At 45.1% G+C, this 13,104-nt stretch overlaps 1 long non-coding RNA gene across 1 annotated transcript; it reads right to left on the bottom strand.

The window, feature by feature from the left end:
• Window positions 1-798: 798 nt before the first annotated feature.
• Window positions 799-9,389, bottom strand: LOC121817956 (uncharacterized). The gene is made up of 3 exons (XR_006058037.2): window positions 6,868-9,389; window positions 2,695-2,830; window positions 799-1,387 (listed from the first exon to the last, which is right to left on the bottom strand). It is a non-coding gene; the product is annotated as an uncharacterized LOC121817956 (long non-coding RNA).
• Between the last annotated feature and the right edge of the window lie 3,715 nt (window positions 9,390-13,104).

The raw sequence follows: 13,104 nt of genomic DNA, 5'->3' as shown, positions 1-13,104 counted from the left end.
CTCTGAATGCTGTGCAGATTTATATGGTACACGTGCATTCTCCTAGGAAGAAACATCTGTAATTTTCTCCAGGGACTAAAGCAATTCCCTGACCCCATGTGGATGAAGTTGTGTCTGAGGGCTCTGTTCTCTGACTCTGGGAGCCCTGGGTGCCATTTCCTAGCCTTGCCATTGGACAGGGTTTCATGCAGGCTCTTGTCTCAATGATCTCCTCCCCCGTCCCGATGCCTGCCACCCACACTTACTATTCTTTTTGTTCAACAAAGCCTTGCTTTTGACTGCAGAGCCAAGAAGTCAAGCTCCCCCATGGTGAAGCTGCCATCTCCCACTGATTGGTCACTGCTCTTCTCAGTGTACATGTCCTCAGGGTGGGGCATGCGCCCCAGGGACACCGCCATGATCTGAGCAGCTAACCCTTTAGCCTATTCTCATCCACACCTTCCTCCTCAAGCAGAGAAAATAATCAGGGTCTTAACAAGAACCAAACCACGGTAAACCAGAGTGTTTGTCTTTGCTGAAATCTGAAAGGAAAGTAGGCCAAAGGCTTTTGCATCCAGGCTGCCTGGAAATGGTGTCTTCTCAGCAAGAGTTGAGCAGCCCAGGAAGTGGGCCCAGACGCCTCTTTCCAGCTCTTGCCTATGCCTCCACTTTTCATTTCCTCTAAACCACCTCAGCCCCTCTGAGCAACCCACCAACAGCCCAGGAAGCACCATTTAAAATTAACTTCATTGTTTCCAATTTGTTCCACTCACTTAGATCAGACTTCACCTCCAAACCTTTCAAAGTTTTTTTTTAATTACAAAAAAAATTTTATTGTAGCATAGTTGATTTACAAAGTTGTATTAGTTTCAGGTATACAGCATAGTGATTCAGTTATACATATACGTTTATTCACTCTTTTTCAGATTGTTTTCCCATATAGGTTATCACAGAATATTGAGTAGAGTTCGCTGTGCTATACAGTAGGTCCATGTTGGCTGTAAGGTTTTAATCTCTTCCTACTCTGAGTTCTTTGCTCTGATTCCCTTGCCAGACTGCGAGCTCCTGAGGGGTAGGAACTCTGGCTCAGGCTTGGATGCCCTCTGTCTGCTGAAGTGAAGAAGGGCTCTACATCAGTGGGTCTCCCCTTTCCTCCGTCTGGCTGATTACTATACTAATAACAGGGGCAAGGAGTGGTGAGAAGGCAGCTGGGAGCCAGTGGTCAACACACACTAGCCAAGGCTCAGGGAACAATTGCTCTCCTCCAGTCCAAGCTCTTCTTGTTGCCTAGATGTCTGGGTTGCCCCCTCCGCAGTAGGCCAATGTGACGGAAAGAATAGCCTCAGACCAGCACCAACAGACAGGCCTCCTTCAGGGCTGCCAAGGTGGGGCAAAGGGGCACTTTTGCCTAGAGAGGGGAAATGGGGTGAATGAGCTAGGGTGCCCAGCCCAAGGGCAGTCAGACAGCCCTGACCACGAATGGTGTGACTTTTGCTGGAGGGCCACATAGAACAAGAGATCAAGTTACTGTTTCTAATACATGCCACTTGATTCTCCTCTGGGGTAAGCAGGGAACTTCCTCTGAAGGTGTGCCTTGATCAAGGACCCCTTTGGCCATCTGACAGACCCTATGGGCCCCCTCTCAGAATACTGTTAAAAATGCATATAATTTACATAGAGTTTCAATGGAAATGATCATACGGAATACCAGGAATCAAAATACTTTTAACACTGTGATGTAGTGTTGCATGTGCATCGATATGAATACATTAAATAACCCAGTCTAAGGCAAGTCTAGTACTCACCTTAATTTTGTAGGGATGAACTTATATGTTGAGATACCCTCAACAACCATAAATTGATATGACAATATCTATGACTTTTATGGGTGACAAAGTCATAGGCATAGTTGACACTATTGCTTGACATCCACGTCCATACTGAGAGAAAATGCTCAATTCCAGTTAGAGGTTGGTGAATGTTAAGGTATGATTTATTTCAAGTTCACAGACTCCTTCTAATTCTGTCTGTGAAGCTACAGGGTTAAGAACCTTTAACCTGGATCCTCCCACAGTCCTGGGACAGCAGCAAGACTTCTAAGGCAGTGCTTCTCAAACTTGCTACACATTAGCAGCATCTAGTAAGGTACTGCCTGGCCCCACTCCTGACCACCTGAATTAGAATCCCTGAGGAGAGGATTCCAGCATCTGGTGGGGTTTTTTAAACTTCTCATTTTTGAGTTTAAGCTTCTCCATGCAGGCAGAATGAAGAGTCACCAGCTAGAGGAATAGAGTCAAGGGGAGTCAAGCCCTACTGGGTCAGGGGGCCGGGTGTAAGAGCAAGCCTGTCTCTTTTCCTAAGACTGGAGCCCAGAGTGAGCCTCACTCGCCACTCATCAAGCCTTCAGCTACTGGGCACTGGCCCTGGCTCAGCCTTGTACTGGGCGCAGGGAACACCATGGAGGCCATCTTTGACCTTTGCTCCTCCTGGCCTTAGACTGGTAATACTCTTGGGCTGGGCCCTTCCTCTGTGCTGTCACTTCCTGCACATTTGTGCCCCCTCTTTCTTGCGAGCTCTATAACATGACCCACCCCCATCCTCTCCCCACTTACCTCACCCACAGGCAACTATCTTGAAAGAACTATAGATACCACTTATATCATGTTCTGTGAAAATGATGCCCCCTGGTGTTGCGCAAGGAGGGGATCTACTCACCCCAATTAGAATGTGAACTCCTGAGGGCAGGTTCTGTGTCTGGCTTTTCTCCCTGCTGCCTCTCTGCTTCTGGCACCAAGCCTGGCATTCTCCAGCAGTATCCTAAAGAATTCCTGTTTTCTGCATCTCATTTCCCCTGTAGAGAAAGGCACAAAGGAGTAATTACTCTGGGCTCTTGTAATTCAGTCACTTAAGATTCTTTCCCAAAACATATTCACTTGTCTATTCATTTCAATCCACAAACAGTTGAATACCTACCATGTGCCAGGCACTAGACTAGAGGCTTGGGCTCCATCAGAGAAAACAAGGTACAAATCCTTGCCCTCTTGGAGCTTACGATTTCACAGGATCAGGGTGGGGCATGGAGCAGGAACAAAGTTACACATCATGCCCTGGGAAGTTGCACAGTGTGCTGCAGGGGGAGATGAAGGAATCAGAGAGGACAGGCAGTTTGTGGTGGGATGCACCTTCTTAAATAATTCAAGCAGCTCTCCTGAGAAGATAGCATCTGAGTGGAGATTTGAAGGTGGAGGAGTAAGGCAGGTGGAGCACCCACCTGTGCAGGAGCCTGGGGCCTACTTGCCTCCTTCCAGAGAAGAGCAGAAGTCAGCCTCAAACCATCTTGGAGACACAGAGGCAAAAGTCTCAGGGTAACCCCTGGGGGAAGCAAGGAAGAAATGGAGGAAGGACCTTGATCTTCCAGAGTAAGTAGCAAAGAAAAGACCCAACTGGGTTCTCATTGTCTGGAATGAGACAATGTGACAATGAGTATTGCCCTGATTCAGTGAGAGCCGCAGAAAACCAGCCTCCACCCCAGCCAAACAACAGAGGAAAAGGGGCTAGAGGAAGTGAACCCCTCGAGCCAGATGCCAGGGAAGGCCCCTCCCCACTGCCAGCCCCATGCAAGTCCAGCAACTCTGGACAGAGGGTCCAGATGCCCAGTTTCCAGCCCAGGCCTTCTCACTGCTCCATGTTGGTCCTGGCACCTTTGATGGGCAGTCCACATCACCTGTGCTCTCCATGTGTTCCTTGAACTCATCAAGCACTGTCCTGTTTGAGGGACTTCGTACTTGCTTTCGGAGAAGGCAATGGCACCCCACTCCAGTACTCTTGCCTGGAAAATCTCATGGGTGGAGGAGCCTGGTGGGCTGCAGTCCATGGGGTCGCTAAGAGTCGGACACAACTGAGCGACTTCACTTTCACTTCTCACTTTCATGCATTGGAGAAGGAAATGGCAACCCACTCCAGTGTTCTTGCCTGGAGAATCCCAGGGATGGGGGAGCCTGGTGGGCTACTGTCTATGGGGTCGCACTGAGTCGGACATGACTGAAGTGACTTAGCAGCAGCAGCAGCAGTGCTTGCTTTTGTCTCTGCCCTGAATCTCTGCCTCTAGGTACTTCTGTGACTCATTGTCACCTCTGGTCTACTCTCATATATCACCTTAGAGTGGTCTCCCCTGCTCATCCCATCCTATAAGACTATCCCAGCATATCTACCACTCTGTTTTTCTCTATCCTCCCGCCCTGTTTACCACAACCTGACACCATATTATGTACTGATGCATCGACTGTCTGTCTCCATCGCTAAAAAGTGGGTTCCATGGACAAAGACTGTGTGTATTCATCACTGTGTCCCTAGAGTCTAGACCAGCACCTACCACACGCTAAGTACTCTGTTCTGCCCTATTTTAAATTTCTTAAGATTTTATTTAAATATAGTTGATTTACAATGTTGTGTTGATTTCTTCTACACAGCTAAGTGACTCAGTGATATATATAAAGGGATATGAAAAAGAATATATATACTTTCCTTTATGGTTTGTCACAGGATATTGAATCTAGATCCCTGTTCTACTCAATAGGACCTTGTTCTTTATCCATCCTATATATAATAGTTTGCCTCTGCTAATCCCAAACTCCCAACCCATCCCTCCCCCCTGCCCCCCACCCCCCCATCCCTTGGCAACCATAAGATTTTTCTCTATATCTGTGGGTCTGTTTTTGTTTTGTAGATATGTTGATTTGTATAGTATTTTAGGTTCCACATGTAAATGATATCATATGGTATTTGTCTTCCTCTTTCTGACTTACTTCACTTAGTATAATAACCTCTAGGTTCAACCACGTTGCTGCAGATGGCATTATTTCAATTAATTTTGATGACTGAGTAATAGTCATATATATATATATATATATATATATATATATATATATATATAAACAGTCCAGTTCAGTTGCTCAGTCATTTCCAACTCTTTGAGACCCCATGGCTGCAGCATGCCAGGCTTCCCTGTTCATCACCAACTCCTGGAGCCTACTCAAACTTGTGTCCATTAAGTTGGTGTTGCCATCCAACCATCTCATCCTCTGTCATCCCCTTCTCCTCCTGCCTTCAACCTTTCTAGCATCAGGGTCTTTTCCATGGGTCAGTTCTTAGCATCAGATGGCCAAAGTATTGGAAGTTTCAGCTTCACCATCAGTCGTTCCAATGAATATTCAGGACTGATTTCCTTTAGGATGGTCTGGTTGGATCTCCTTGCAGTCCAAAGGACCCTTAAGAGTCTTCTCCAACACCAAAGTTCAATAGCATCAATTCTTCCGTGCTCAGCTTTCTTTATAGTCCAACTCTCACATCCATACGTGACTACTGGAAAAATCATAGCTTTGACTAGACAAACTTTTGTTGGTAAAGTAATATTTCTGCTTTTTAATATGCTGTCTAGGTTGGTCATAGCTTTTCTTCCAAGAGCAAGCGTGGAGAAGAGTGGAGAAATAACTTCAGAAAGAATGAAGAGATGGAGCCAAGGGAAAAACAATACCCAGCTGTGGATGTGACTGGTGATGGAAGTAAAGTCTGATGCTATAAAGAGCAATATTGTGTAGGAACCTGGAATGTTAGGTCCATGAATCAAGGCAAATTGGAAGTGGTCAAACAGGAGATAGCAAGAGTGAACATCGACATTTTAGGAATCTGTGAACTAAAGTGGACTGGAATGGGTGAATTTAACTCAAATGACCATTATATTTACTACTGTGGGCAGGAATCCCTTAGAAGAAATGGAGTAGCCATCATAGTTAACAAAAGAGTCCAAAATGCAGTACTTGGATGCAACCTCAAAAATGACAGAATGATCTCTGTTGAATTCCAAAGCAAACCATTCAATATCACAGTCATCCAAGTCTATGCCCCAACCAGTAATGCTGAAAAAACTGAAGAGAATGGTTCTATGAAGATCTACAAGACCTCCTAGAACTAACACCCAAAAAGATGTCCTCTTCATTATAAGGGACTGGAATGCAAAAGTAGGAAGTCAAGAAACACCTGGAGTAACAGGCAAATTTGGCCTTGGTGTACAAAATGAGGTAGGTCAAAGGCTAACAAAGTTTTGCCAATAGAACACACTGGTCATAGCAAACACCCTCTTCCAAAAACACAAGAGAAGACTCTACACATGGACATCACAAGATGGTCAATACTGAAATTAGATTGATTATATTCTTTGCACCCAAAGATGGAGAAGCTCTATATAGTCAGCAAAAACAAGACTGGGAGCTGACTGTGGCTCAGATCATGAACTCCTTATTACAAATTCAGACTTAAACTGAAGAAAGTAAGGAAAGCCACTAGACCATTCAGGTATAACCTAAGTCAAATCCCTTATGATTATACAGTGGAAATGACAAATAGATTCAAGGAATTAGATCTGATAGACAGAGGTCCTAAAGAACTATGGACAGAGGTTCATGACATTGAACATGAGGCAGTGATCAAGAACGTCCCCAAGAAAATAAATGCAAAAAGGAAAAATGGTTGTCTGAGGAGGCCTTACAAATAGCTGAGAAAAGAAGAGAAGCTAAAGGCAAAAGAGAAAGGAAAAGATATACCCATTTGAATGCAGAGTTCCAAAGAATAGCAAGGAGAGATAAGAAAGCCTTCTTCAGTGATCAATGCAAAGAAAGAGAGGAAAATAATAGAATGGGAAAGACTAGAGATCTCTTCAAGAAAATTAGAGACACCAAGGGAACATTTTATACAAAGATGAGCACAATGAAGGGCAGAAATGGTATGGAACTAACAGAAGCAAAAGATATTAAGAGGTGGCAAGAATACACAGAAGAACTATACAGAAAATATCTTCATGACCCAGATAATCACGATGGTGTGATCACTCACCTAGAGCCAGACATCCTGGAATGTGAAGTCAAGTGGGCCTTAGGAAGAGTCACTACGAACAAAGCTAGTGGAGGTGGTGAAATTCCAGTTAAGCTAATTCAAATCCTAAAAGATGATGCTGTGAAAGTATTGCACTCAACATGCCAGCAAATTTGGAGAACTCAGCAGTGGCCACAGGACTGAAAAAGGTCAGTTTTCATTCCTATTCCAGAGAAAGGCAATGCCAAAAAATGTTCAAACTACTGCACAGTTGCACTCATCTCACATGCTAGCAAAGTAATGCTCAAAATTCTCCAAGCCAGGCTTCAACAGTACGTGAAGCGTGAACTTCCAGATGCTCAAGCTAGATTTAGAAAAAGCAGAAGAACCAGAGATCAAATTGCCGACATCCGCTGGATCATCAGAAAAGCAAAAGAGTTTCAGAAAACATCTACTTCTGCCTTATTGACTATACCAAAGCCTTTGTGTGGATCACAACAAACTGTGGAAAATTCTGAAAGAGATGGGAATACCAGACCACCTGACCTACCTCCTGAGAAATGTGTATCAGGTCAAGAAGTAACAGAACTGGACATGGAACACAGACTGATTCCAAATCGGGAAAGGAGTACATCAAGGCTGTATATTGTCACCCTGTTTATTTAACTTTTATGCAGAGTACACCATGTGAAATGCTGGGCTGGATGAACCACCAGCTGGAATCAAGATTGCCAGGAGAAATACGAAGATCCCCTGTAGAAGGGATAGGCTACCTACTTTAGTATTCTTGGGCTTCCCTGGTGGCTCAGATGGTAAAGAATCTGCCTACAATATCGGAGACTTGGGTTCAATCCCTGGGTTGGGAAGATCCCCTGGAGAAGGGAATGGCAACCCACTCCAATATTCTTGCCTGGAGAATCCCCATGGACAGAGGAGCCTGGCAGGCTACAGTCCGTGGGGTTGCAAAGAGTTGGACGCGACTGAGCAACTAATCACCACACAACACATGTACACAACTTCCTTATCCATTCCTCTGTGGATGCACACTTGAAAGGTTGTTGTCGAATCACGACGCCAGGATTCTTGGCCCCCGGAGGAGAAGAATTCAATCCGGGGCTCAGAGCTGGAGCTTGCAGGAGAGCAGTGTGAAGAACCTTAAAACCTTTTGAGTTTCTGGAGACCAAATCAGTTTGTCAGTTTGGGCCTGTTGAGTTTCAGCTATAAGTTTATATAAAGGCTGGGCAAGTTCCCCATAACCCGGAATCCAAATTTTTGATTCCCCAAAATCCTCTCAATTGTTTCAAGTCATAGGTAGGGGATGATTTAGTATAGGTTTAATTCTCTCAGGGCCTATGGCCCTAGTCCCTTCTGATATGATTAGGCCCAGATATCTAACTGTTGATAATTAATTGTTGACAAAGCTGAGCCTTTTCTCTTGATGCCTTGTAACCACAGCCTGCCAGAAAGTTTAAGAAATCTTCTGAGGCTCACAAACAAGCTTCCTCTGTCTCAGCACAGAGCAAAATATCATCTACATATTCTAACAGCACCCCTTCAGAGCTATTAAAGTTTTGTAGATCCCGTGACAAACTTTGTCCAAATAAGTGAGGACTGTCACGAAATCCCTGGGGCAAAACTGTCCAGGTTAACTGAGAAGCTGGCTGCTAGGGTCTTCAAAGGCAAATAGAAATTGACTTTCTTCCACCAAAGGCACTGAATAGAAAGCATCTTTTAAATCAATTACTGAGAAATATTTGGCTCATTCAGGAATTTCAGACAATAGAGTATAAGGATTAGGCACCACGGGGTGTAAAGGACTACAGCCTCATTTATTATACGTAAATCTTGAACTAGTCTCCATTTACCATTTGATTTCTTTATATCCAAAATAGGAGTGTTGCAAGGACTGTTACAGGGAATTAATAGTCTCTGTTCCTTTAAATTTTCAATGAGGGGTTTTAACCCTTTCTTAACCTCAGGTTTCAGTGGATGCTGCTTCTTATGTGGAAATAAGTGTGGGTCTTTGAGCTTGACAACTACAGAAATAGCATTTTGTGCTCGACCCACAGATTTTCCATCAGCCCATACTCTAGGATTTACATTTTGTTCAACTAGAGGGAGAGAAAGCGAGAGCTCCATATTCATGAAAACAGAGGCATGGACCTTGGTCAGTATATCCCTCCCCAAAAGGGGTGAGGGAGGTTCTGGCACGATCAGAAACTCGTGTGAAAACAGCACAGAATCCCAGTTGCAAGATAAAGAATAACTGAAATAATACCTTTTGGCTAGTCCAGACAGTCCCATTACGGAAGTGGATGGGGAAGAAAGTGGGCCAGGGGCTTTGGTAAGCACAGAGTAAGTTGCCCCAGTATCTAAAAGGAAATCAATGGATTGGCCCCCCACAATTATTAATACCCGGGGTTCCTCAGGTGTAATTAGGATGGGAGCTTGTGTGGGGACCCCCGGGCACCTTCAGTCCTGACTGTCTTGAGAGTCTGACCCCGGAGACCTACCCCTCTGAGGGCAGTCTCTCTTCCAGTGTGGTCCTTTGCAGACCGGACATGGAGCCAGGGAGGGGGTGGGGGGGGGGGGGGGGGGGGGGGGGGGGGGAGCAGCTTAGATGCCTGAGGGCAATCTCACTTGAGATGCCCCTCATTTACACAGTAATAGCAAGCTCAGACCTTTTCACCTGGGTCCCTCTGGGCATTTTTCTCCAGCTGTTTAAGAATGTTTTTTCAAAGCCATTGCGAAGGCTTCCGCCTTTTCCTTTGTCTTTTTTTGCCTTTCTTTCTTTTCCTCATATTCCCTAAGGTGATAGACTGTCTGAGCCAGTTGTAACAGAGAATCTAAAGACTGATTTGGTCCATACGCCCATTTTTGTAGCTTACAGAGGATATCTGGAGCCGACTGAGTGAGAAATCGATCTTTTAAGATCACTTTTCCTTCTTCACTTTCGGGATCAATCTCAGTGAATATGCGAAGGGCTTCTCTTAGTCTATCTAGGAATTTACCAGGAGCTTCCTTCTCCTCCTGTTCTATGTCTGCCAATTTGCTATAGTTTAAAGGCTCAGAATGCGCCTGCCTGAGTCCTTCAAGAATACATCTGACAAAATGACTCTGATCCCATCTTCCTTTAGCTGAGTTGTAGTCCCAGTCTGATTCTATAGTTGAGACTGCCTGATTCCCAGTGGGGAGGGCCGCTATCTCGTCCTCCCTCTTCCCTACTGATTCATTACCAAGCCATTCATCTCCATAAGCAACTGCTTTTCCCAAAACTCAAGTCTCTGAGTTGGGAGTCAGCGTTTGTCCCAAGATATACATCACATCTTTCCAAGTAAGGTCATAAAGCAGAGTAACACCTTTAAACACTCTAATATATTTTTCTGGGTCCTCTAAATAGTCTCCCAGATCCTCCTTGATTCTTTGTATTTCTTGATAAGAAAAGGGCTTATTAACTCTCATAGACTGATTATTTCTCCCGGTGGGTGTTTCATGAAGAGGCAACAGTGTGTGGCTGTTCCTCAGTCTCTCTGGCTGCTCTGCACATATGATCCCAGGGATAGACTGGAGAAACATGTTTTTCTTTTTCTCTTTGTCTTTGTCTCCTGTCCTCCATCTCATCTCTTAACCCTGGGTACGGGGGCAAAGTAGGAGGACAGGAGGGAGCTGAAGGTTTCACGCCCAAATCTATACCCTTAGGACATAAGTTTGGCATATTTCGCAGAGAGAAAAAGGGCAACACATATGCTACTTCTGCCCACTTCCCTTGTTCCTTACAGAACCGGTCTAATGATAAAACAGTATTATACTTAAGAGACCCTCCAACCGGCCACCGTTCGCCGTCCTCAAATGGATACCGTGGCCATGCAGTATGGCATAGGAAGACCAGGTGTGTCTTCTTTAAGCCCTGGGGATGAAATCTATCCCAGTTTTTCAGGATACAGTTCAAAGGAGTAAGGCTGGAATTGTTAGCTCCCATCTGTAAGAGAGAAAAAAAGCGACCAGCGCCATTTTTCTACCGGAGGCGTCCCTCCCTGCTCTAGATGGGGGTATAGACAGACTTTACACCAAAAGGTTTTCCTTCCTGGTCAGACTTAGTTTGTCCCTTACCGACGCAGGCGCCGTCTCAACCCTCCTGGTTCTACCACCGAGATGGGGTGGGGATGTACCAGGGGTAGACCTGATAGCATCTCTACCTGATGTCTAGCTCTTCACCTTTAACCTTGCTTGCCTCTGATGCAATCAGAGTAACCGGGGTGCAATCAGAGTAACCTTCCGGAATGCCTCCCAAGCTAAGACTGCTGGGGGAAACATTCGTCACCTGAGTGCCTATGCACGACCCTGAGTATATTCCTGACCACAATAAGACCAATATGAACATAAAGCTGGGATGTTCTTTTCAAGCATCACCACACCAGTATGAGAGCCTCCTCTGGTCCACTAAGAGCCAGCGTTACCAAAGGAAAAAACCCATTGCAGGCCCAATCTGAGTAACATTTAACCTCAGAGATGTTCTTGGAGCTAGAGCTCCATCTAGTTTCCGAACTTCCGATTCCTAGCAAGGCTAGACGCTTTCTTGACTACCAATCCAAGTTTGGGACCTAAGCCACAGTACACTGTAACAGTATAGATCACAAGTCTCTTGAAAGTCTAAGATCTGATAGATTAGGTTAGTACTTCTAATTCCCAAGGAGTTATGAAATGGTCAAAGAGACTGAAAAGTTTGACTGAGAAAGGAGAGTTCGGTCCACACGCTTTGCCCATTTCTGGTCGGTTCCCAAAGGAGTCATTGGGTGCCTCTTGGCATTGGCAGGTCGGTATAAACCCCTGACAGGTTTCTGCCAAAAGCCGTATGAGATCACCGTGGAACTGCAAAGCAGGGCTCCTTACTTGCTTCACATAGGGCGTGCCATTCATTCACACAAGCACACCATAGAGTTAGTAAAGCACAGCAGAAAACGTGTTTGCTAAGAGAACAAAGAACTAGAGCTCCAAGCATCCTTACCTTGTCCTGAAGGATCCGGGACGAGCCCCCAAGATGAAAGGTTGTTGTTGAATCACAACGCCAGGATTCTTGGCCCCCAGAGGAGAAGAATTAAATCCGGGGCCAGAGACAAGGCTTGATCGCTCAGAGCTTTTGTGTAATAAAGTTTTATTAAAGTATAAAGAAGATAGAGAAAGCTTCTGACATAGGCATCAGAAGGGGGCAGAAAGGGTACCCGCTTTTTAGTATTAGCAATGAAGTTATATACTCTCCAATGAATCCAAAGAATGTCTGGAGGTTGTAAAGACCTCACCAGACCTACTCCCATAATTTACATTTTAAGGTAACAGAATTAGCCAGAAAGTTTAATCCAGAGACTGTCCTCAGGCAGAATACATGGTTGTTATATATCCTAAGGAATGCAGAGAAGGAAAAAAAGTTTGTCCTTTCTTCCTCCTTGAGAATTCCAGACCCCTCTCTCCTTGGGGACCCCTAGACTTCTTATCAACCTGCCTAGGAAATGACTCTCTCACACTGAGGTTGGTTCCATGTCTCGGCTATTGTGAACTGTGCTGCTATGAACACAACAGTGTATGATGTATCTTTTTAAGGCAGAGTTTTGTCTGTGTTCTGTCCTTTCTTGAGATTAGAAGATGCTGGGGGAAATATACCTGATCACTAACCGAATTCTTTGGAAATGTCTTTACCACAAATGCTCACCAATTGTTTTGGGTTGAATAGTGTCTCCCCAAAATTCATGTCTATCAGAACCTCAGAATGTTACTTTGCTTGAAAATAGAGTCTTTGCAGATGTAATTTAGTTAAAATGAGGTCATACTGGAGAATCCAATTGTCCTTATGAGAAGAGGACAGTTTGGACACAGAAGGAAGAAGAAGATGCTGGACAGAGGGAGAAGGGCCCAGGACTGTGGTGGCAGAGATTGGAGGGACGCGTCTACTAGCCAAGGGTCGCTGGCCACTACCAGAAGCTAGGGAAAGGGAAGAAGAATCCTCCCCTAGAGCCTTCAAAGGGAACGTGATCCTGCTAGCACCTAACTTCTGACTTCTGCTCTCCAGATGCTGGCCACTACCAGAAGCTAGGGAAAGGGAAGAAGAATCCTCCCCTAGAGCCTTCAAAGGGAACGTGATCCTGCTAGCACCTAACTTCTGACTTCTGCTCTCCAGATGCTGGCCACTACCAGAAGCTAGGGAAAGGGAAGAAGAATCCTCCCCTAGAGCCTTCAAAGGGAACGTGATCCTGCCCACACCTAACT

The sequence above is a fragment of the Ovis aries genome, chromosome 25 (assembly GCF_016772045.2).
Source record: "Ovis aries strain OAR_USU_Benz2616 breed Rambouillet chromosome 25, ARS-UI_Ramb_v3.0, whole genome shotgun sequence".
NCBI lineage: Eukaryota > Metazoa > Chordata > Mammalia > Artiodactyla > Bovidae > Ovis > Ovis aries.
Note: the sequence above shows the minus strand (reverse complement) of the source record. Positions and strands in the feature narration are given on the sequence as shown.